At 37.5% G+C, this 23,597-nt stretch overlaps 1 protein-coding gene and 1 pseudogene across 1 annotated transcript in view; one reads left to right on the top strand and one right to left on the bottom strand.

Moving 5' to 3' along the window:
- Positions 1-23,597, bottom strand: part of LOC143648547 (uncharacterized) — a 104,638-nt gene that overhangs the window by 80,349 nt on the left and 692 nt on the right. The gene's annotated exons all lie outside the window — the stretch shown is intronic.
- On the top strand, positions 18,477-19,136 carry LOC143647994 (transmembrane emp24 domain-containing protein 10 pseudogene; annotated as a pseudogene).

Raw genomic sequence — 23,597 nt, 5'->3', positions numbered from 1 at the left:
TAAACTTAATCCATCAGATTAAACTTAATCTAATCCATTGTAAGTAGGACCTTTTGATGAGGTTACTTCAGTTAAGGTGTGGCCTGTCTTCATCAAGATGGGTCTTAACCCTATAACTGGAATCCTTTATAAGCAGAATGAAATAGAAAGAGAAAGAGAAAAGACACAGGAAGCAAGAAGCTGAAGGTCTCTGGAACCCAGAAAACTGTCATGTACACTGCTCTGTGAGAGAGAAGCCAAGGAATAAGGATCACCAGCAGCCAGCCCCAGAATGCTAGTCTTTAGAAAGAAAGCATCGCTTTGATGATACCTTGATTTGAACTTCTTCTAGCCTCAAAACCAAGAGCTAATAAAGTCCTGTTGTTTAAACCAACCAGTCTGTAGTACTTTGTTAAAGCAGCCCTGACAAACTAAGACACGTCTATAAAAATAAACTATGATTTTCATTAAAAGAAGATGCTGAAGCTAAATTCTATATAATAGGTTGGTGTCAGATTATGAATGGTGTCAATGTACCTTATCACAGAATCAATACTGTGCCAACGAATGCTTTTGTGCTATTCAATTAGAATGATTCATCTGGAATCAATGTGTAAGACACAAAAAAGGAAGTAAATCTAGTGGCTAGCTGGGAGGTTATTGCAAAATGCTGATTATGCAAGTAACCATGGCAATGGAGGGGAAGCAGCAGATGCATGAGATAAAATTAAGAGGATGCAGGAATTTGATTCATTCTGTGGACAATGAAAGAAAGAGGAATATCTTCAAATGTCAAGTGGCAAAAAGATGAATTAAAGCGTGTTTTTAAAAGTTCTAGTCATTTCCTTGTTGCCATAAGAACCTTCCCTCATCCTATTCATTCTGAGACATTTTCTAGCTCAGGAAAGAGAAAATACCAAAGAAAAGGAGAAATGAGTGTCACTCTCCTTACATTCTGGTTCAAAAGCAATACTGTGTGACAGTGAAGGTTGAAAGAGTATTTGCAGAGAGAGATTATACCCTTCCCCTTCACTCCATCTCTCATGCTTATTAAATACGATCCTTCTGAATACACTGAAAAGAATTCATGGAGGAGCAGTAAAAGGGTTAAATGCAGATGCAGGCAAGACTGAAACCCACCCGAACCTCTCCCTGAGTTGTGCTGAGGAAGAGGAGGCTGTGAGAAAACCTGGTACCCCAGCATGGGGGGGGGGGGGGGGAGATGGTGTGTCTTCTCTGTCCCATGTGACATTAAGGCAAGAGTCATGACCATCAGTAAATCCCAGACATGGCTGGGATGAAAAATAATTTGCAAATAGGCTCTCATGATAGCTGTGATCTTACGTTAGGCTCAACAGAAAGAAGTGGACAAATAAACTCTTCCGCAATACCCCATGTAGAGCTCAGAATTTAGTTGATAGAACTCAGAGCCAAAGTAGCTCAAATTGATAACCCAAGTGTAAACATGAATCTAGGAGTTAAGGCTATTACAGTTGCAGAGATTTTAATAAGTAGCCTTTTGGAAGGGTGATAAATATCAGGACCACCAAAGAGCAGAGACAGTCTCTCTCTCTGTTTCCCTATGCCCGTAACTCCATCCTGTCATGACCATAAATAAATCCTTAGAAAAGGAATGCTACCCTGAAAAGGCAGGGAGGAAGATAAAATTCTGAATTGCTATGATTTTAAACTTGAAGTGACTGAGAAAGCATGGCAAAGATTAAGTTTAACTGGAAATGACTAGATTTAGTTTTATGCCGTTAGGGAAAATAGGGCACATAATAGAAATGGGGTTCAATTACAGAAAAATAAAATGTAACCTGTTTTGCACAACTGACATTGAGTTCTATGAATAATATACTTACAATGAGTTTATTGCACTCTTAAGAGGATTAAGAGCTCTCTTTGGGGAGCTACAACATATACCATAAAAACTGTAACAAATCATTTACTGAAATAGTTCAACCCTAAATTGAAATTAGCAAAGCAAATTGCTATTTTCCCCATGCCCATTCATCTCTCCGAGGTAAGTTCTGATTTTAATTTAATGAAGGTTTGGGTCACCAATGTGATTCTTTAATATATTCTAAATATTCTTTAGGATAGGTCAGTCCAATGATTTCTTAGGACAGTCAAATTCTAAGACTAATTCTTAGGACAGTCTAATTCTTAGGACAGTCAAAGTAGTCTTAGACAGTCAAAGTCTACAGGACTCAAAAAAAGATGCATTCATTATAATTTGGGCCTGATAGTTGAGATAAACTCTAGAGCTGTGGTTCTCAACAGGAGGGTAGAGGGGGATTTTTCTCCTCAAGAGACAGTTGGCAATATCTAGAGATATATTCAAACTGAGGGGTTGCTGTTAAGATTTCCTAAAACTGCCAGGGTGCATTCCAGAAATGGGATGGCTTTTAAAAGGGGAATTTATTATGCTACATTTACAGTTCTAAGGCCATTAAAATGTATGAACTAAGGCATCCAGAGAAAGATACCTTGATTCAAGAAGGGCCAATGTGTCCAGAACACCTCTGACAGCTGGGAAGGCATGCAGCTGGCATCTGCTGGGGTCTTTGGCTTCCGGTTTCAAACAGCTTCCCCAGGGATGTTTTCTTTCTGCATCACGAAACGTCTAGGTCTTGTGTTGGCTCTGTTGCTTCTGTCAGTTCTTTTGGCTCTGAAGCTTTTTCCTAAATGGCTACTTCTTAAAGAACTCCAGTAGGTGGATTAAATACTCACCTTGAATGGGCAGAAAGACATCTGCATGGAAACCATCTAATCAAAAGGTCCCACCCACAGCTGAGTGGATCACATCTCCATGAAAACAACTTAATCAAAAATATCCAGGTGGGCCACAGTGGCTCAGCAGGCAAGAATCCTTGCCTGCCATGCCAGAGGACCCAGGTTCGATTTCTGGTGCCTGCCCATGTGAAAAAAAAAAGGTTAAAAAAAAAATTCCACCTACAGTATTGAATCAGGATTAAAGAGCATGGTTTTTCTGGGATACACAATAGTTTCAAACTAGCACAGCTGCTATTGGCACCTAGTTAGTAGAGGCCAGAGATGCTGGTAAACATGCTACAATGCACATGCCAGCCCGAACCGCAAAGAAGGCAATGGTGCCAAAGTAGAGGTACTTAAAGGTCTCTTAATGATAATAATAATAACGTTCATGTGAACTTAGTTACATTTGTAGTTTGAAACAAGAATGACAGATTAAAATCTACCTGTGTCCAACTTTTAAAATCTATAATATAAGTAGCTAAGTGCAGAGATCAAGGAAAGAAAAAAAATGTTGGGTACTTTTTCCATGTGATTATTGACTGTATATTTTCCTTTGTTAAGCGTCAGCTCAAGTATTTTTGCCATTTTTTACTTGGATTACATATATTTTCATCATTGAGCTGTAATAGCTGTTTATATATTCTGGGTACAAATATTTTGTCAAATAAGTATACTGTGAACATTTTTCCCCAGTTTGTAGTTTGCTTTTCATTTTCTTAACAGTGTCTTTCAAAGAAGAGCAGCTTTTAATTTTGATGAATCCAATTATTCAATTTCTTCTTTTACGGTTAGGTCTTTCTGCATCCTATTTAAGAAATCTTCACCCACCTTAAGATCCCAAAGGCACTCCTATTTTTTTTTCCTCCTAGAAGCTTTACACCCAATAGAATGAATAAAAATAAAATTGACAATACCTAATGCTAGCAAGAATGTGGAACAACCAGATCTTGCAAACTGCTGTTGAAGAGTACAAATGATACAAGCACTTTGGAAAACTGCTTGATAGTTTCTTATATGTTAAACACACATTTACTCTGTGACTCAACAATTCCACTCTAGATATTTACCCCAGAGAAATGAAAGCATCTCCACAAAAATCTTAAAGAAAAATAATTATAGAAGCTTTATTTATAGTAGCTTAAAACTGGAAATAATACAAATATCCAACAATAGGTAATAGATAAATTGTGGTATATTCATCCAAAGTAATACTGTGCAGCAATGAAATGATGTATACATACTGATGCATATAAAAACACAGATAAATCAAACACACACACACACAAAAAGAAAACATTATGCTGAGTAAAAGAGGCCTGATCCAAAGAGTGCATACTTTAAAATTCCATTTATATTGAAGTATAAAGCAGGTAAAACCAATTGTTATTGGTAGAAATTAGAACAGTGGTTACCACTGTGGGTGTAAGGGTGGGAGTGAGGGGGTTGGGGGTGCACTGTGGAAAGGAAAGTGTATTGACCAGGAATCTGGGCAGGGGAATTTCCCTAGGTGATGAAAATACTTTACATCATGATAATGGTGTGAATTAAGAGTGTATTCATTTGTTATTGAATAGTACACTTAACATCAGTGCATTTCACCACATGTAAATTAAACTGCAGTGAAAACTTATCATGTTGAGTTTTAGGAACATAAGTATAGATTTTTCCTAAATGTATACCAGCTGAAAAGATTATATTGCAATATAAGTACACTTTATGAAATTCAGGTATTAAGAATTACAAGGAATCCTAACATGGCAAATAAACTTACCGCCCTCCCCGTTCTCTACATGGGACATGACTCCCAGGGGTGTAAACCTCCCTGGTAACGTGGGACAGAAATCCTATAATAAGCTGAGACTCAGTATCAAAGGATTGAGAAAAGCTTCTTGACCGAAAGGGGGACGAGAGAAATGAGACAAAATAAAGTGTCAGTGGCTGAGAGATTTCAAACAGAGTCGAGAGGTTATTCTTATGCATTTTATAGTTATCCCCTTTTTAGTTTAAGGTGTATTAGGGAGGCTAGAGGGAAGTGCCTGAAACCATACAGCTGTGTTCCAGTAGCCATGTTTCTTGAAGATGAATGTATAATGATATAGCTTTTGCAATGTGACTACGTGATTGTGAAAACCTTGCATCTGATGCTCCTTTTATCTAAGATATTGACAGATGAGTAAAAAAGTATGGATTAAAAATAAATAAATAATAGGGGGAACAAATGTTAAAATAAATTGAGTAGATTGAAATACTAGTGAACAATGAAAGGGAATATTAAGGGGTTTGGAAAAAATAGGGGGAACAATGGTTAATATCTTTTGAGTAGATGGAAATACTAGTGGTTAATGAGAGGGAGGGATCAGGGGTATGATATGTGTGAGTTTTTTCTTTTTCTTTTTATTTCTTTTTCTGGAGTGATGCAAATGTTCTAAAAAATGATCATGGTGATGATATACTACTATGTGATGATATTGTGAGCATTGATTGTACACCATGCATGGAATGTTTGTATGTTAAGAATGTTCACATTTGTATGTTGTTTTGGTTTGATAATACAAAATAAATAAATAAATAAAAAGTTCCCATACTCATCCCATCTGTGAGTATAGAATGTAAGCTGTTGGCTTCCAGGGAACAGCAAGATCTCCCTTTTCATAAGTTGCATCTACAGTGGTCTAGCCTCTCCCAGCTGCTGGGCCTCCCACAGCTGCTGCAGTAGAAGTTACTCTAAGGAGGCACAGAAGTCACCTCAGCATCTCCACACTCCAAGCCAAGGCAGCTGGTATGATGCCAGGCCCATCACCACCCACCAGAGCTGGTATCATCTTTTCCAAAGCTGCCTCTAGTCAGAGGGCACCAGGACCACACAGCACAGAGACACTAGAACCCCTTCCCGCAGTCTATCAATCACACTGTTAAATTATTCACCATATCCTACTTTGTAATTCCAGCAGATGACAGAGCCTAATGTAAGAAAATAATTTTTACTAGTGGTCAACTCTCCCTATGGGAAAAGCAAATAACAAAATGCAAATAACTAAAATGAGATGCTTTCATCCATAAATTAATATCCAATGGAATTGTAAATCGGCCTATCTCTTTCAGAGCCCAAATGTTTCAAGAATCACAATTTTCATGCTTTTTAAAGCAGTGATTCTACTTCTGGGAATTATTTCTGATGAAATAATGCAGTATGTGGTAAGAGTGTATAATGAGGATGTTCATCACAGCATTATTTATAATTGCAAAGAGTAAAAACTCATTAAAGACTTGAAAATAGAATAAATATATTAATTATGAAAAAAGAAAAAAGAATTACAAGGCATTCTACTGGAAAATGTTAAACAGAGAAATTTTGTGAGTGTACTTACATTTTCTGCCTGCAAAGGCCTGTCAGCATTTGTGACCTTTTAGATAAAAATGAAGAGTCAGATTATGCCCTGGAGATTGTTTCATTCTGGTTTACAATGTTTTAACTCAGTGGGAATTTCTAACAGTGAAGCTCTGTTCTCTGCTACATTTGATCTGTTTTGTTGGGTAAGTGTCAAGAGCTAATCACATCTCACAGCTGTAAACACAAAATACAAATAACAGGAGTTTATCTATAAAACAAGATAGGAAAAATATTTTTGTAAGCTGTAAAATTAAATGTAACCTGCTCCATCTTCTCAAGGACTGTTAAACTGACCAAAGTCTAATAAGCTTCGAACCTAGACCTAACATGACAAAAGAGGCTGCATAACTGTGGGTAAAGTATTAGCAAGCCTTCTGTCCTTCAAGAACAAAGTTAATCTTGAGTTTATAGCTCAGTTCCCCTGGAAAAGTGTACTAGGTAATTTTTTTATGATAAAAAAAATGACAAATTGCATCTGGCATTAGAGGATATATATATATATATGAGCTATAGATACCTGGTGAGTAACATGAGATTTGGCTCCCCTGAGTGCATGACTTTTTCTAAATGGTTGTGCTCCTTGCAGGGACTCTAGAATTGATGCCTAAAACATTGCTATAAGATATTGGTTCCTATCCTTTTATCCACACGTACGGATCTCATCTTATACATAAACAGTAACTTGGAAGTCAGAGACAAGCCCCTAAATGGATATGAGGACTGCTGTAAGAACACTGCTGAAGAGGGATGCTTGATGCTGACCTTCTGGGAAGCTGCATTTCCTATCTGACATCCCTACAACTGAATCATCTGCCAAGCATGGCCTACTGAAGTCTTGTGAATTGGAATTTTTAGAGCTCCCCTTCTGGGCATTAGAATAACTCAATGCAAAACATAGACTGCCTTACACCGAATGGTAGTGAAGAGATATGACTTCACTGGTTGATGGAAAATTCACTGCTCTTGGACTCATGTCATCTCCATCACTCTTCAACACAATAATACAAAATGGAAGTGGCATGTGCTCCTGTATAGTTGCAGGAATGCTGGGAAAATAATCTTCTCCTTTGAAGAAAGGCAGTATACAAATCTAAAATATGCTTTCATATGGGCAAGGTTGCTAGTTTTACTTCCTCTGATGTTTTTGATAACCTATTTTTTTTACCTTACTAGTACAAACACACAAGTGGCTCTTCAATTAAAATAAGGTATCTGCATGTATTAAAAATAAAAACTATAATCTCCCCTCTATGTCTGATTAACCACACCTAGCCATCATATAGCACAATCCAAAAACAAAGATTCAATAGGGAAGTTGGTGAACAGAGAGTAGAAGAGAACAAAAAGAATGGAAATTCTAAAATCTTTCCAGAATAGAAATAAAGAAAAAAATTTCAGGAGACTTAGACTTAAAGGTACTTGACAAGAATGTAAATAAATAAAACAAACTAAGATAACTAGCTCCTGAACAGTTCCTATGGGTGTGATGGGCAAGATCACGTGTCAACCTGGCTAGGTTACAGTGGCCAGTTGTTTGATCAAGCAAGCACTGGCCTGATTGTTACTGTGAGGATATCTGTGGATTTAAATCATAAATCAATTGATAGCATCTATGGATGATTACATCTACAATCAACAACAGAGATTGCCTTCAGCCATGAGAGAAGTTCCATTCAATCAGCTGAAGGCCCTGAAGGGAGAACTGATGACAGCAGCAGTCAGAAAGAATTCTTATCTATACTTCAGCCAGTCAGCTTCTCCTGAGAATTCCACTGACACCTTCACTGGAATTCCCAACCTGTGGTCTGTCCTGTGGAATTTGGATTTGCTAATCCCATGGTTGTATAAGCCAATTCCTATCCTATTGTTCTGTTACCCTGGAGACCTGACTAATACAATGGGTATATAAATTAATCTACCTGTTGGATTTTTCAGAAATCAGGGCACTAACCTGAGTCTCCTACCTTTTCTTTAGTTTGCTAGATAAGCATTTTTCCCTTGACAAACTTTTAATGAGCCTACCATAAAAAGTTCGACTATGATCTTATTTTATATGGCACACTTTAGAGAGATTAAGACTCATCTTGTATTTGTTATTTAAACTTTAATTATGAAAATGAGCTGATAAACTCAACTTCCTTTACTGAGTCTAGGTATAAAACTCACATACTCATTTGGCAGTTTGCAGATATTGATTGGCTTTGCAAAAAAAGTGATTCAATCTATCAGTAGCTAAATAGCTAGTGTTTGATTATAAAGTTGCAGGAGATTCTTTTCTGAAGACAATATATATATATATATATATATATATATATATAGTTTTCCAGATGATCAAACAGAAATACAGTTCTAATTTATTTTCTAGGCTTCCGTGCAAAATTTACCAGGGGACTGCAGCAACATATGTAAGCAGCCCAAGTCAATCCTTACATTCTCACCACAGTCAGTTTCATTCTCTGGGTATATAAAAGGACCTGTAAGTGGACATGGAGGAGAAAGAGGTAAACCATCCTACCTGCTACTTTAACTCTCCATACGTGAGCTTGTTTGACTGGATAGAAACTAAGTAAGATAGCCTCAGTTTACCTATTTTAGCATCACTTCTGCAGCAACAGATGAAAGCCCCCCCCTCCAATGAAGGAGACTGGAATCCATGTAAGCCCATTCAGGAGATAAGATATACTATCTCTATTCATCTTGATATGCCTAAATGAGTAACCAATTCTACTAGATATACTGAACTCAAATACTAATAAGCACTTCTGTGGTAACAGTGTGCCAGATAGAAAATTTTGTAATTATTTTTTATCAATTACTTGAGGACATTCATGAATTATATCTTACTCATCTTTTTAGCTCTAGATTTTGAACAGAGCCTGTATATACTCAATAAATAAATGAATGGACAAATGGTTTGGTTAATAGCAATATGGTGGCCAATTGATCTCAGGGGTACTGAAAATACTGCTTCTGTGAGTTAGGATGTTTTCAGCTCCATCACTAAACAATAGAACAGCAGAGCAAAAATGGTTTAAATGAAATAAATGTTTATTATCTCATTTTAAAAAGAAGTGATTCCAAGGTTAACACACTGATTCAATTATGTCATATGGGTCCAGATTCTTTCTATCTTTTTGTTTTTCCAACTTCAGTGTGTTAGCAATGCCACCTGCCTTCCTAGTTACAAGATGACTGCTAAAGCCCCATCTTAACATTAAAAATAATTCCTGAAGCGGAAGGGAGTGGGTAAAAAAATAAAAATAAAAAATATGTGCATATACAACTATATATATATATGAAATACATAAAATAAATATATGTATATTTCCTTCCCAGAGCCATTATTCTCTCTGCCCCTCCTCCCCCCATTTTCACTGTTAGATAATGATTAACAAAGGAGAATGAAATTTCCATGACTAGCATATAACAACCAGAAATAATGCCCTACAGACATAGAACAGAGATGCATCCACCCTGCCCTATTCCACCATATGAACAAAGTGGAAATTCTACTTATACAAGGAAGAGAAAGTATATCAGTTAGGTTCTCCAGAGAAATAGAACCAATAGGATGAATGTATGTGCTGTGTGTGTGTGTGTGTGTGTGTGTGTGTGTGTGAGAGAGAGAGAGAGAGAATATACTGTTTTCAGACCCTGAGATGCATCAAAAAACAAAATAAAATTTCTAACCCTTGTGGAATTTACATTCTAGAGGAAGAAGACATATATATGTATATATATATATATAGAGAGAGAGAGAGAGAGAGAGAGATTTACTTATGGAATTGGCTCATGAAAACATGGGAGTACCAAGTCCGAAATCTGTATATCAGGCCAGCAGCCCGGAAATTCAGGAAGGAATTAATGCTGTAATTTTGAAGTAAGTATTTCTTCTTCTCCAGGAAACCTCAATTTTTACTCTTAAGGCCTTCAACTAATTGGATGAGGTCTACCCATGGCCTGGTTTGAAATGATGTATGTACCCTAGAAATGACATGTTTTAATCCTAATTCCATTTTGTAAAGGCAGAGTTTCTTCTAATCCCTATTCAGTATTGTATGTTTGAATCTGTAATTAGATCATCTCCCTGGAGATGTGATTTAATCAAGAGTGGTTGTTAAATTGGATTAGGTGACAACATGTCTCCACCCATTTTTGGGGGTGGGTCTTGATGAATTCCTGGAATCCTATAAAAGAGGAAACATTTTGGAGAATGAAGGAAATTCAGAGAGAGCAGAGGATGCTGCAGCATCACGAAGCAAAGGGTCCATCAGCCTTTGGAAATGAAGAAGGAAAACGCCTCCCAGGGAGCTTCATGAAACAAGAAGCCAGGAGAGAAAGCTAGCAGATGACGCTGTGTTCACCATGTGCCCTTCCAGCTAAGAGAGAAACCCTGACTGTGTTTGCCATGTGCCTTCTCACTAGAGAGACAGACCCTGAGCTTCATCGGCCTTTTTGAACCAAGATATCTTTCCATGGATGCCTTAGATTGGATATTTCTATAGACTTGCTTTAATTGGGACATTATCTCAGCCTTAGAACTATAAACTAGCAACTTATTAAATTCCCCTTTTTAAAAGCCATTCTATGTCTGGTATATTGCATTCTGGCAGCTAGCAAACTAGAACAACCCATATTATCAAGGATAATCTCCTTTACTTAAAGTAAACTAGTTGTAGATGTTAGTCACATCAACAAAATACCTTCAAAGCAATACCTAGATTAGTGTTTGATTACATAATTAGGTAATGTAGCCGAACCAGGTTGACATATAAAACTAACCATTATAGGAAGGAACGACTTACTATAACCCACAGTCTCCATAGAGCTGACTTACAGCAATCATGAAAAGTCAGCATACCATAAAATCATTCATTCACTCACTCAACAAATATTTGTTGAGTGCCACCTTTGTGGCAGGCACTCTTCTTGGACCATGGAATACATCTGAGAACAAAACAAAAATCCCAACCCTCACAGAACTTACATTCTAGAGGAAGAATGCATAAAATGAGCAATAAATATATATGAAATGCAATGTAATATACATATTTTAAAGATCAGGGTAAAGAAAGATAAAAAATAATAATAAAACAAAAGGTAAGCATAAGGCGGGAGCATGTAGAAGTTCTAAATATGATGATCAGAGAAGGCCTTCTGAGAAACTGGATACCATAATCTACCCAAGCTGACACATGAACTTAACCATCACAGATATGATGACTAGCACATTGGAAGCAAATAACTAGGAGCTAAAGAAAACTGTGTTGCAAAAGTATTTACATGCCTAAGAACAACAACCAAAAAACAACAGCCATGTGACTCTGAGCCTTAAAACAATCTATGGGCCTGCAAACTGAGCTGTAAAATAAAGTACAGTCCCCTAGAGGAACATATTCCTAAAACCCATACCAGACATGGTGAAGGAAAATAATCAACAAAGAAGATCCCCTGTGAGCAGAACAAGTGACCATGGAAAGCAAAGGACAAGCATTTCCTGTGAGGGAACAGAAAAAGGGTCCAACCAAGAAACTTCCTCTTTGGACCCTGCCCTAGTTTGCTAGCTGCCAAGATGTGATATACCAGAAACAGAACAGCTTTTAAAAGGGGGACTTTATTAAATTGCAAATTTACAGTTCTAAGGCCATGAAAATGTCCAAATTAAAGCAACTCTATAAAAATGTCCAAATTAAGGCACCAACAAAAGGTAAGTTTCACTCAAGAAATGCCGATGAAGTTCAGGGTTTCTCTCTCAACTGGAAAGGCACATGGTGACATCAGCTAGCTTCCTCTCCTGGCTTCTTGTTTCATGAATTCCCTGGGAGGCATATTTCTTCTTCATCTCCAAAAGTCTCTGGCTACATAGGCTCTGTGGCTCTGAAGCTTCTTCCAAAATGTTTCCTCTTTCAAAGGATTCCAGTTAACTAATCAAGACCTACTGAAATGGGTGGAGTCACATCTCCCTCTAATCAAAGGTTAATATCCACAATTGGGTGTGTCACATCTCTGTGGGGATAATCTAATCAAGTTTCTAACCTATAGTGCTAGAGAGTAAAAGAAATGGCTGCCTCCACAAGATGGATCAGGATTAAAACACGGTTTTTCAGGGTAGATAATCCTTTCAAGCCAGCACATATTAGAATTTTTTTTTAAGTGTTTTTCTTGGGTGGTGCAATGGTGGCTCAGTGGCAGAATTCTTGCCTACCATTCTGGAGACCCGGGTTCGATTCCTTGTGCCTGCCTAAGCAAAAAAAGAAAAAAAATTGTTTTCCCTGCTGTATTATTTTTCACTTATCTTTAATGCTATCATCTCTCATTTCTGAATTACTAAAAAATTAAAAATTTTATATCTAACTCAGAGAGCACAGAAATAGTTAATTTGAAGTATGTCTGGATTTCAAGTTCTAGCTTGAGAATTCTACACCCAGACATCTGATCTTTATACAATGAAATATAAAAAAAACTGACAAAATATTATGAAACAGTCTCTTTTTTAACCTCAGGCCTCAATTCTAAACGTTCTTTTTGTCACCTTGAATTTAACTGTTGGAATTGTACACATTACTAAAGACTGGATTTGGCTCACAATGAAAAACAAATCAATAGCTTGGTAGTTAACTCCTAATCTCCTCCAAGAGATGACAACAGTGAATATATATCCACAGACTGAAAATAGGTTTGGTTTGTTCTGCTAGCACAATAGAATAACGGATAAGGAAAAAGCTTACCCATAATGTCAACATTACAAAAATTACAGGTGGTGAAGCCCTTTAATGCAAATATTTATATCCCAAACTTTCAAAGGGAAGCTTGTCCAATCTTACAAGAAGCCATAATTTCAAGAGTGGGTTTAAGTTAGAGTTTTGTTAGAGTTAAGGATTCAATTAGAATTGCACTGAACTCCTTGTAGACTTAGAATTTTAGAAAACGGTTCAACAAAACTAAAATAAACCAGCTACACTATTCAATTTCAGCGGAAATTTAAATTATTTTCAAGGAAACAGAATTCTAAAACAATTAAAGCATTCTTGTTTATTAAAACTGTGAAAGGTTAAATAGGTATTTTAACCTCAAGTATATACTTCAAGACAGCATGTTATCTTAGATTCAAAATTTCATCTTCTGTGTTCATTAACCAATTTTAGTTTAAAGATGGTATTCATTTACTCATCATTCATTCAAGATGTATTTATTGAGTGCTGTAGCAGAGATTTCTCATTGCCTACTCTAATACCCATTTTTCTTATTTTGGAATCCCCAAATTTTAGGTGGGCACATGGATGCCTGGAATAAAGACCTGACTCCCAAGTCTCCCTTTCTCCTTGCGTTAATCATTGCAAGGATGGGGATTAGCCAGAAACATATGTGGCAGCTTCCAAGAAATATCCTTTAAAAGTGCTGCTATATGTCTTTTACTCTGTCTTCCCACATTCCTCCCCACCTGCTTTTTGGAATATGGTTTTAATAATCTTGCACACAAAGATAAGAACCATATCTTAAGGAAGGCAGAGCAAAAAGCTAGAAAGGGCATGCATGCTGTCTTAGTTTGCCCAGCCTGCTGCAACAAATACCAGGGACTGGCAGGTTAAAATAACAGGAATTACTATCTCAAGGTGTCAGCAGGGTCATGCTTTTTCTGAAGTGTGTGGTATTCTGGTATAACTTGTGGGCAAGCAATCTCTGCTTCTGTCACATGGCCTTGGCTATTTCTCTCTCCCCATCTGTCTCCCACCTGGATCCAAGTTTCCTCTGCTTACGAGGAGTACAGTAATATTGGATTAAGGCCCAATCTGATTTGGTTTGGCCTTACCTAAACTAATAACATCTTCAAAGATTCTATTTACAAATGGTTCACATCCACAAGGGGTTGGGGACAGGGGGGCGGATTTGGACTTGAAGAGATCTCTGTGGGAGACATGATTCAATCCATATCACATGCCTATGAACTTTACAAAGCAGAGCCACAGAACCACCCCTAGACTGCCAATCTCTACACTAATGGAAGACAAAAAATTAAAATAATATCTTTTTATATCACCGTGATTTTTGGTTTTTATGTTACTTTCAGCCAATCCTAATCCAAACTGATATTAAGCACAATTTGTAAGATACTACAATACATGCTGAAGTAAATGTAAGATGAGTTTGGCAGATTTTCTACACATAAACAACTTAAGAGTTAGAAATGTAGGGTGGGCCACGGTGGCATGCCTGCCATGCCAGAGGACCCAGGTTCGATTCCCGGTCCCTGCCCATGTAAAAAAAAAAAAAAAAAAAAAAAAAGAAATGTATAGTGACATACAAATAATACCAGCCTGGATTACGTTAAGTAGAGTTTTGTCAGTTTATCATGTTTTCAAACCATGTCCCTTCTTCTGGTAACAACAACCACTTTCTTCAGGAGAAACTCTTCCTCATACGACATTATATAGTCAAATTTTGATCCAGTAACCCCACTCCTGAGCCAACCTCAGTTATCTGGAAGTAGGAGGAGGTGTGCAATGCAGGCTTGGCCAAAGTGCTAACCATTGTAAATGACTGAGGAATGAACATAGGAATTAAACTTTAACTTGGCCATCCAGAATCCCACTGTATTAATCAGCTACAGTACCTTAATATGCTACAGACAAAAGAGCCCCAAATTCACCACTTAAGAGAACATTTATCTTGGGTATATTCGTCAGCTCGGGATACCCAGCTTCAAGCTGCTGATCGGACCCAGGTCTGCTCTGCATGTCTCTCTCTCATCCTCTTTGGACCAGAACTTGCCTGGGTGATATTCTTCTCCTGGCATATGGCAGGGGTATAAGCACATCTCCAGTAAGAAAGAATGAGTTGAGAAGGAAAGAAACAGCATAGGTAGATGGATAGATGATTAGAATCCTGCTATACTGAATCTATTATTTTAAAAGGGACCATACCAGAAAAATACCAAAAAAATAGTGGTATGAACAAGAGTTATGTAAATTCAGGAAAGTGGAAGGATTAAAGAAAGTTTTGTAGCAAGCATAGCAATTGATTTGGACCTAAGATGATTTATAAATGAGGTCTTTTTTTACTACAGCAGATATAAAAGTGATTTTCAGAAAAGAAAATCATGTAAACTCTCTAGTAGCCATTGTTGGTTTAGTTAATAACAGTCATTCTCAAATCTCTTTTCCTTACCTTCTATCACAGAGGCTGGAAAAGCTAAATACTCAGTTTCCGAAAATGCCTTGCCATTCAAGGTGATAATATGACAGTTCTGATGACATGATACAAGTGGAAATATGCTGGAGGTTCTTTTCTCAGAAAAATGAAACATGCACTTTCCCTTCCATCCCTGCCTTCTTACCAAGAAGGAAAATGCTGCTATTGCCCTAAAGTGGTCATTTTGCCTTCTTGAAAGGAAAGCAAGGATAATTGTAGGAGGATGGTCTTAACAATGAAGCAATAAAAGACTGTTCTAGTTGGGAACTTCCAATTTTCTTATGTGAATCAAATAAACCCTTACTTGATTTAGATACTGTTACTCAGGTTTTCTGTTACTTGCATCTGATAGAATGGCTATCTAATCTAAGCCTAATGTCAAGTAATGATTATTTTAGCTCAAGAACCAATTACACAACTAATCTTTGTGTATCACCTTACAGTTTATAACATACACATACTTTGTTGAGGTACTAGATTAGAAAGGATTTCAGTTAGTCAAAGATAAAATTCTTGACCATCCATACACATAAATGAAGTTTCATCAAATAGGAAAACCCATTATAGACTTCTAAGTGCTAAAGAGATTTATGCATTACTTTTAGGAGAAAGGTGAGAAACCACCACAAGATCACAAGTTTGTGAGAAAGAGATCATCTTTCCGATGATGTAAAGGATGAACTGAAAAAAATTGACTGGAAGCAATGAAACCTATGAAAAGGCTATTGTTTGGTGAGTGAAGGATGCACTGACAAAATAAGGGATTCCAGCCAGGTTAGAATAATGGGTACCAGAGTAGCTGAAAGAGCTAGAAAACTGGGGGAAATACATGAAATACCTATTCTCAGACACTGGAAAATGAGCAGTAGAAAATGTGATCCTGAAGAGAAAGAAAAAAATGAGGTGAGCTTTACATTTTCCTTAGTTTTATTCCTGAAGACACTTTCCAGGCCATGGTCCACAAAGGTAATCCAAGCAGAGCTGTGCTGAAGAGATAAAGATTGAGTTTAGAGAGTTTGGGGTTAGGCTGCAACTAGCATTTGCAGTTAAGAGTGACAGAGAAGAAGAACTATGCCTAGCAAGAACTTCCCATTTCAGTCTTTGGCTGACAATTAAGCTTTGAATGTGTAGGGTAAGACTCCAAGATACTAGGCAAAATTAATTACCAGGAAAAAAACAATTACTAGGGAACTATGAACTCAACAACTACTGAAGTTCATAGGGACAATATGATTTGAGTCTAGAACCTTTGCTGTAACATGTAATAGAGAGCCCAGGAAGCCACTCCTTAAAGACAGGACTAAAAAAAGCTTATAATAAAAGGTTAGTCTCAACCCATACAAAGTTTTAAAACAAGCCATCAAAGGATCAAGCTGATCAGTCACTAGAGTAACCACATGCTAAAACAAAGCTCAACACTCTTTAAAGGAAAACATCAAAGCCTAGAATTCAATGTATTAGTTTTCTAATGCTACCATTAAAAATTACCACAAATTTAGTGGCTTAGCATCTAACTTACTATCTCACAGTAGATGAGAAGTTCAGGTAGAGTGGTCTTTTTTGAAATCCCTGTTTAGAGTCTCATAAACATTAACTCCAGGTGTAGATAGGCTGTGTTCCTTTCTACAGGTTCTGGGCATGAATCCAATTTCAATCTCATTCAGGTTGTTGGCTAAATTGAGATCCTTGCAATATAAAACTGAGTCCCCATTTCCTTGTTAGCTGTCAGCCAGAGGTGAGTCTTCATTCCTAGAGACTGCCTTCATTCTTTTTCTTTCCACATGTACCCCTCTAGCAATGGCAGATTGAGTCCCTTTTATCCTTCAAATCTCTCTTACTTCTCCTTCTGTTGCATTTCTCTGATTCCAGTCAGAGAAAATTCCTTGCTTTTAAGGGCTCATGTGATTAGATCAGGTCAACCTGATAATCCAGGACAATCCACCAATTTTAAAGACCATAAACTGAATTATATCTGCAAAGTCCACTTTGCCATTTAACATGCATATTCCCAGGATCCAGAGATCCTGTAGACATCTTGGGTGGGGAGAGGGGATGTTATTCTGCCTTCCACACTCAATAATGTCATATTTACAATATCCATCATATAAGCAAAACATATCACAATAGAAGTACGAAAATAGAGCCTATAACCAGGAGAGAAATACATTCAATAGAAAAACAGAGAACTGACAGAAATGATGCTATTAGCAAACAAGAATTTTACTCGTAGCTATGATAAATGTATTAAATGATTTAAAGGAAGACATAAACACACTGAGGAGAGAAATGGAAAGTTTCAAAAAGAACTCAGTGGAATTCTATTGTTGAAAAATATTTCGGAAATGAAATTCTCATTGGATGGTTTTAATAGTGGATTGGACGCTGTAGAAGAAAAGATCAGTACATTAGAAGATTTTTCAGTAGAAACTATAAAACTAAAATATAAAAAGAAAAGTCTGAAAAATAAAATGAACAGAACCTCACTCACTGTTCTCTGGGATAATATCAATCAATGCAATATATATGTAAATGGAACTCCAGAAAGTGAGGGAAGATTAAAGAAAAAAATTGAAGAAATTAAAGCAAATTAATTTTTCCTAGATTTAGGAAATATCAAACCCATACTGAAGAATCTTGCAAGCCCCAAGCAAGATAAACACAAGGAAGCAAATCAAAACACATCATTATCAAATTGCCAAGAAACAACGATAAAGAGAAAAATCTTAGGAACACCCAGAGGAACATTACATACAAGGAGAAAAGCTAAGAAATATTTCTGACTTTTCATCATAAACAATGCAAGCCCAAAGAACCCAAACCAACACGTTTAAAGAACTGAAAGAAAAAAAAATCTGCCATCCATGATTTCTACATCCAGAGAAAAAATACCTTATAAATGAAGGTAAAATAAAACATTTTCAGATAAAGAGAAGCTGAAAGAATTTGTTGCCAACAAAGCAGCACTATAAGAAATAATGAAGAAAGTCCCTCTGGTGAAGGAATATCATGCCATATAGAAATCTAGATCTATACAAAAGAACGAGGAACACTAGAAATGGTAAATATGTGGGTAAATATAAGACATTTTTAAAATTTTATTTAAAAGACAATTGAGGTTGAATAAGTCTCCAACACCATGTCTGGTTTGTCAGACCTTCTAGCCCAGCATGGCCCTTGCCCGCTGGCACTGCTATTTTGCTCCTGCTCAGCCCCAGCTCATTCCTTGCCATCTCCTTTCATCTTCCTGTTAACTCCTGCAAGTGTCTCCATGAGGAAATCCACAAGGACCTGCTAGTAATAGGAGCATAGGAGGTAACAGACCAGTCTGGAGGCACTGGCAGCCTGCACACCCACCTCAAGATCACAGATTCTGCTGGCCATATTCTGTACTCCCAGGAGGATGCAACTAAGGGAAAATATGCCTTTACCACTGGAAATTATGATATGTCTGAAGTATGTTTTGAGAGGTGAGGAACAAAGCAGATACCTGACCAACTCATGACCCTAGACATGAAGCATGGAGTTGGAGATAAAAAATTATAAAGAGATTGCAAAAGTTAAGAAACTCAAAGCTTTAGAAGTAGAACTGCAATGCTTAGAGGACCTTTCAGAATCCATCGTTAATGATTTTGCCTACATGAAGAAGCAAGGAGAAGAGATATGCGATACCAATGAGTCAATAAGCACTTGAGTTCTGTACTTCAGCATCTTTTCAATGTTCTGCCTCCTCAGACTGGCAATCTGCCCAGTCTTCTACCTGTGTTGCTTCTTCAAGGCCAAGAAGTTGATTGAATAATGAGATGCATTCCCACTCTGTGCCGGTTTGTACCCAGAAAAGCCATGTCCTTTTATCCTCATTCAATATTGCTGACTGGGAGTTTCGTGATTGTTCCCATGGAGATGTGACCCACCCAATTGTAGGTGGTAACTTTTGATTAGATGATGTCCATGGAGTTCAGACTCCACCCATTCCAGGTGGGTCTTGATTAATTTACTGGAATCCTTTAAAAGAGAAAGGATTTTGGAGAGAGTTCCTTTTTCAGAGCCACGTGAGAGCCTCCAGAATCACAGAGCCCACACTGCCAGAGACCTTTGGAGATGAATAAAGAATACATCCCCGGGGAAGCATCATGAAACAAGAAGTCTGGAGAGAAAGCTAGCAGACGGCCATGTTTACCATGTGCCTTCCCAGTTAAGAGAGAAACTCTGAACTTCATCAGCCTTTCTTGAGTGAAGGTAACCTCTTTTTGGTGCCTCAATTTGGACATTTTTATGGACTTGCTTTAATTTAGACATTTTTGCAGCCTTAGAACTGTAAACTAGCAACTTATTAAATCCCCTTTTATAAAAGCCATTGTGTTTCTGGTATGTTGTATGCCGGCAGCTTGCAACGTAGAACACCCTCCCACCTTCTATGTCAGCCAACAGAACATCGCTGGGACATGCCTAGCCTATGGCACCGTACCAACAGCACCATCAAGACATATTGGAGCTTTCTTGCCAGAACTGATTTTTCAGGTTTGGTGGAAATGGGGTACCATCTAGACCTAACAGGCCAATGGAGGACTTATGTTTAACTTGGTAGGATTTGGACTAGTTTTGCAAAATCAAACTATTAGGGTTACCTATAAGAACAATAACAACAAAAGTAGGGGTTACCTGTATAATGCCAAAGCCAGTATTTGTACTGGTTTTCCCCATGTGATCTGTTTGAACCATGTTTTCTTTTCTTCTTCCATTTGCCTTCCAGCTTGGACTTACATTCTAGCCCTTTTACAAAGATTTGTATGACCATGTTAAATTTGTTTCACCCTGATTGTCTTTTTTTGGTTTCCTTGTGGAAACACCCTTAACTTTCTCTGACCCTTAGCTGAAATGCCTAAGTACCGTCTTGTGTTATACTTTCATAATTTTCACCTTTTAAAAGGATGAGGGGTGTGACATATCATAGACATAACTTTGAACAGTAGATAACTCTTAAAGAAAATTTCATTTTGCATAAGAATTAAAATATTTGTGCTAAAAAAAAAGGCAATTAAGGGGTGGTGCAACAGTGACTCAGTGGCAGAATTCTCACCTGCCATACCAGAGACCCAGGTTTGATTCCTGGAGCCTGCCAATGCCAAAAAAAAAAAAGACAAGGCAAAAATATGTATTTGGAGTCTGATACATGTGAAGTAAAATGTATAACAATGATAACAAAGGATGAAAATAGAGAAAATAGAAATATATTATTGTAAGGTTTTTATATTTTTTCATAAAGTATGAAATAGAATAATATTATTTCAGATAAATTGTGATAAGTTAAGATTGGATCTATTAAATACTAGAGAAATATAAGTAAATAAATAAAATAGCTAATAGAGGAAATAAGATAGAATGCTAAAAACCTTAATCACAAGAAGGCATGAAAAGAAGGGAAAAAAACCAAAAAGCATACAAGACAAATAGAAAACAAATGGCAAGATGGTAGACTTAATTCCAACCATATCAATAAATACAGTAAAGGTAACTAAACTAAGGACACTGATATAAATAAAGAAATTGTGAGGCTGGATTTGAAAAGCAAGATATAACTATATTATCTACAAGAAACACACTTTAAAGACATAGAGATAAAAATAAAAAGAGATCAAAAGTATACATAAGGACACAAATCATAAGAAAGTGGGATGGTTATAACAATATCACACAAAGTAGATATTTGACAAAGAATGTCAGTAGAGATAAACAGAAATGTTTTATTATGATAAAAGGGTCATTTCTCAAGAATATAGGAAAACCTCAGTGTGTAAATGGTATAACCACTTGAGAAAGCAGTTTATTTTAAAATTTAAAAAAATACACCTACATGACCCAGCAATACTACTCCTAGGTATTCTACCCAAGAGAAAGATAACATAAGTACACAAAAAGGCTTGTATACAAATGTTCATAGAAGCTTTATTTTAATGGTGCAAACTACAAATGACCCAAGTGTTTACCAAATTGAAAAAGACATTGTGGGCTGAATTTCAAAAACATTACGCTGAATGAAAGTAGTGAATCACAAAAAAATACATACTGTTCATCGCATGTATGTGCAGTTCTAGGATAGGTAAAACTAGCCATTAGTTACAGACTTAGATCAAAGGGTAAGGAGGGCTTCACTGACAAGGGCCATGTGGATAATTTGGAAAGAATAGAAATGTTCCATATCTTGATTGGGGTGGTGGTTACACAAGCATATACCTTTGTCAGAACTCATCAAACCATGCATTTTAAATGGAAGCATTTTATTTCTGTAAATTATACCTCAACAAGTTGATCTTTTTAAAAGATGGAGAGGAGAGTTCTAAGAGGAGTTAGTCAATAGCGCAAAATGCCAGAAAAAGAGATAAATCTGAGTACTGAAAACAACTGGTTTCAAAACACAGAAACTGTTAGAGATTTTGCAAAACACTTATTGATGAGATAGGTGTTAAGTCTGGAGAACATGCCCCTTCCCCCCCATGATATAATCTACCCCCGACAAGTATTTCAGTAAGCCTCTCCCACCCCAACCCAGGGCAATCCAGTGTCTCCTTCACCCTCCAGCAGGTGCCCCCTTGCAATAACCTCCCATTATTCAACCTCCACTCTCTGGCACGTGCATTCTTGCAGTAAACTCCCCTTACTCAATATCCACTCTCTGGCAATTACAACCCTGAATGCCTAAGGCAGCACTTAAATTTTTCTTTTTTTTTTTTGCATGGGCAGGCACCGGTAATCGAACCAGGGTCTGCTGCTCATGGCAGGCAAGAACTCTCCCTGCTCAGCCATTGTGGCCCGCCCAGCACTTAAATTCTAAATTTTACAATGGAAAGTTGCCAACTCTTAATTTAACCCCCTATTTCTGAAAACTAGTCAATAGGAACCTGCCTAACCCCCAGCTCCCTAACCATAACCATACCTCCGTAACCACTGTTTCAACCATAAAAACCCATCCCCTGCCACCTCGGGGTGGCCATTTCTCTCTCTCTTGAAACACTGCCTGGTCGGCTGTGTTACTTCCTGAAATAAAGCCTTTGCCTGAATTACTTTGTTCCTGCCTCGTTCCTGGTGAGTTTGCCGAGTTTAGCTTTCAATGGGTAGAATCAGAACACAAGACATTTTAGTCACACTTAAGCAGAAAGAGAAAGCCAAATAGATAAAACAAAGCCAGTGCTTCTCAAACTTTACTATGCGTAGGAATCACCCAGCCATATTGTTAAAATGTAGGCTCTGATATTCGGAATTTCTGACAAGATTGCTCATGATGTTGATGATGCTGGTTCGTCAACCACACTGTTAATAGCAAGCTCATTGACCAGCTACCAAATTTGGAAATGTGGTCCAGAAGTTCCAAGATCTACAGAATCCATTCCTACCATTAGTTCATGAATACTTTCATGAACAATGGCAACCCAACTCCTTTTATATGTGTGAGATTGAGAAATACAGATGCTCACAATGCTGAGGAAAGTACAGTGTTTTTGTGTCAGCAAACTTGGATTCAAATCCGTTTTGCTTTAATCTGCTATGATAATCTGGGTCAAACCTCTCCTAAACTGCAAACTGACCAAACAGTTCCCGATTCTCTTCTATAGGCTGTTGTGAGAATTACAGTAGAAAAGGTAAGTGAAAGCACTGTGTGAATTTTGTAGCCTAAATACAATAATGGCTGAAAGGGTCACAAAAAGTGAGGATAAGAACATCTTCAATACTCAGCGGAGTTTTAAGAAAGGGGCGGGACCTAAAAATGAAGAGGTGGGGCTCCGGGATTATCCCCGTGGGCGTGCTTGGAATGTACCATACCTAAAGGAGGGGAGCCATTCTTAAAAAAAATTCTGTGAAAAAACAAGTTCCAGTATTTAAAATTATCCTTAACTCGCAATAAGAAAATGGTTGAAATATAAACTATTCTGTCAGTAAGTATCTCAGCTGTCATCTGAGTTGATGTTCTGTGATGATATTTTGCTTCAGTCTCCCTATTTCAAACAAAGTCCTACCCTCTCATCTCTTTTGCATTTCTCGTAATCTCCCGTCACTTTCCTGCCCCCGCCCTTCTCTCGCCCCTGCCTTGGGGCAAGCAGTTTCCACTACGCCTATGGGAGGTGGTAAAGGGCTCATCTATCTACGCGCCTGGAGAGGGGGGCATGGGAAGCTACTTTCCAGATAATGGCAAAAGACTCCGGCCGAGTGAAGCGAAATCATGAGAAAACTTGCGTCTGTACCTCCGTGTCTGCACCGGAGGAGA

This window comes from Tamandua tetradactyla, chromosome 10 (genome assembly GCF_023851605.1).
Source record: "Tamandua tetradactyla isolate mTamTet1 chromosome 10, mTamTet1.pri, whole genome shotgun sequence".
Lineage (NCBI taxonomy): Eukaryota > Metazoa > Chordata > Mammalia > Pilosa > Myrmecophagidae > Tamandua > Tamandua tetradactyla.
The sequence above is the reverse complement of the archived record's forward strand: the minus strand, read 5'-3'. Positions and strand labels throughout refer to the sequence as shown.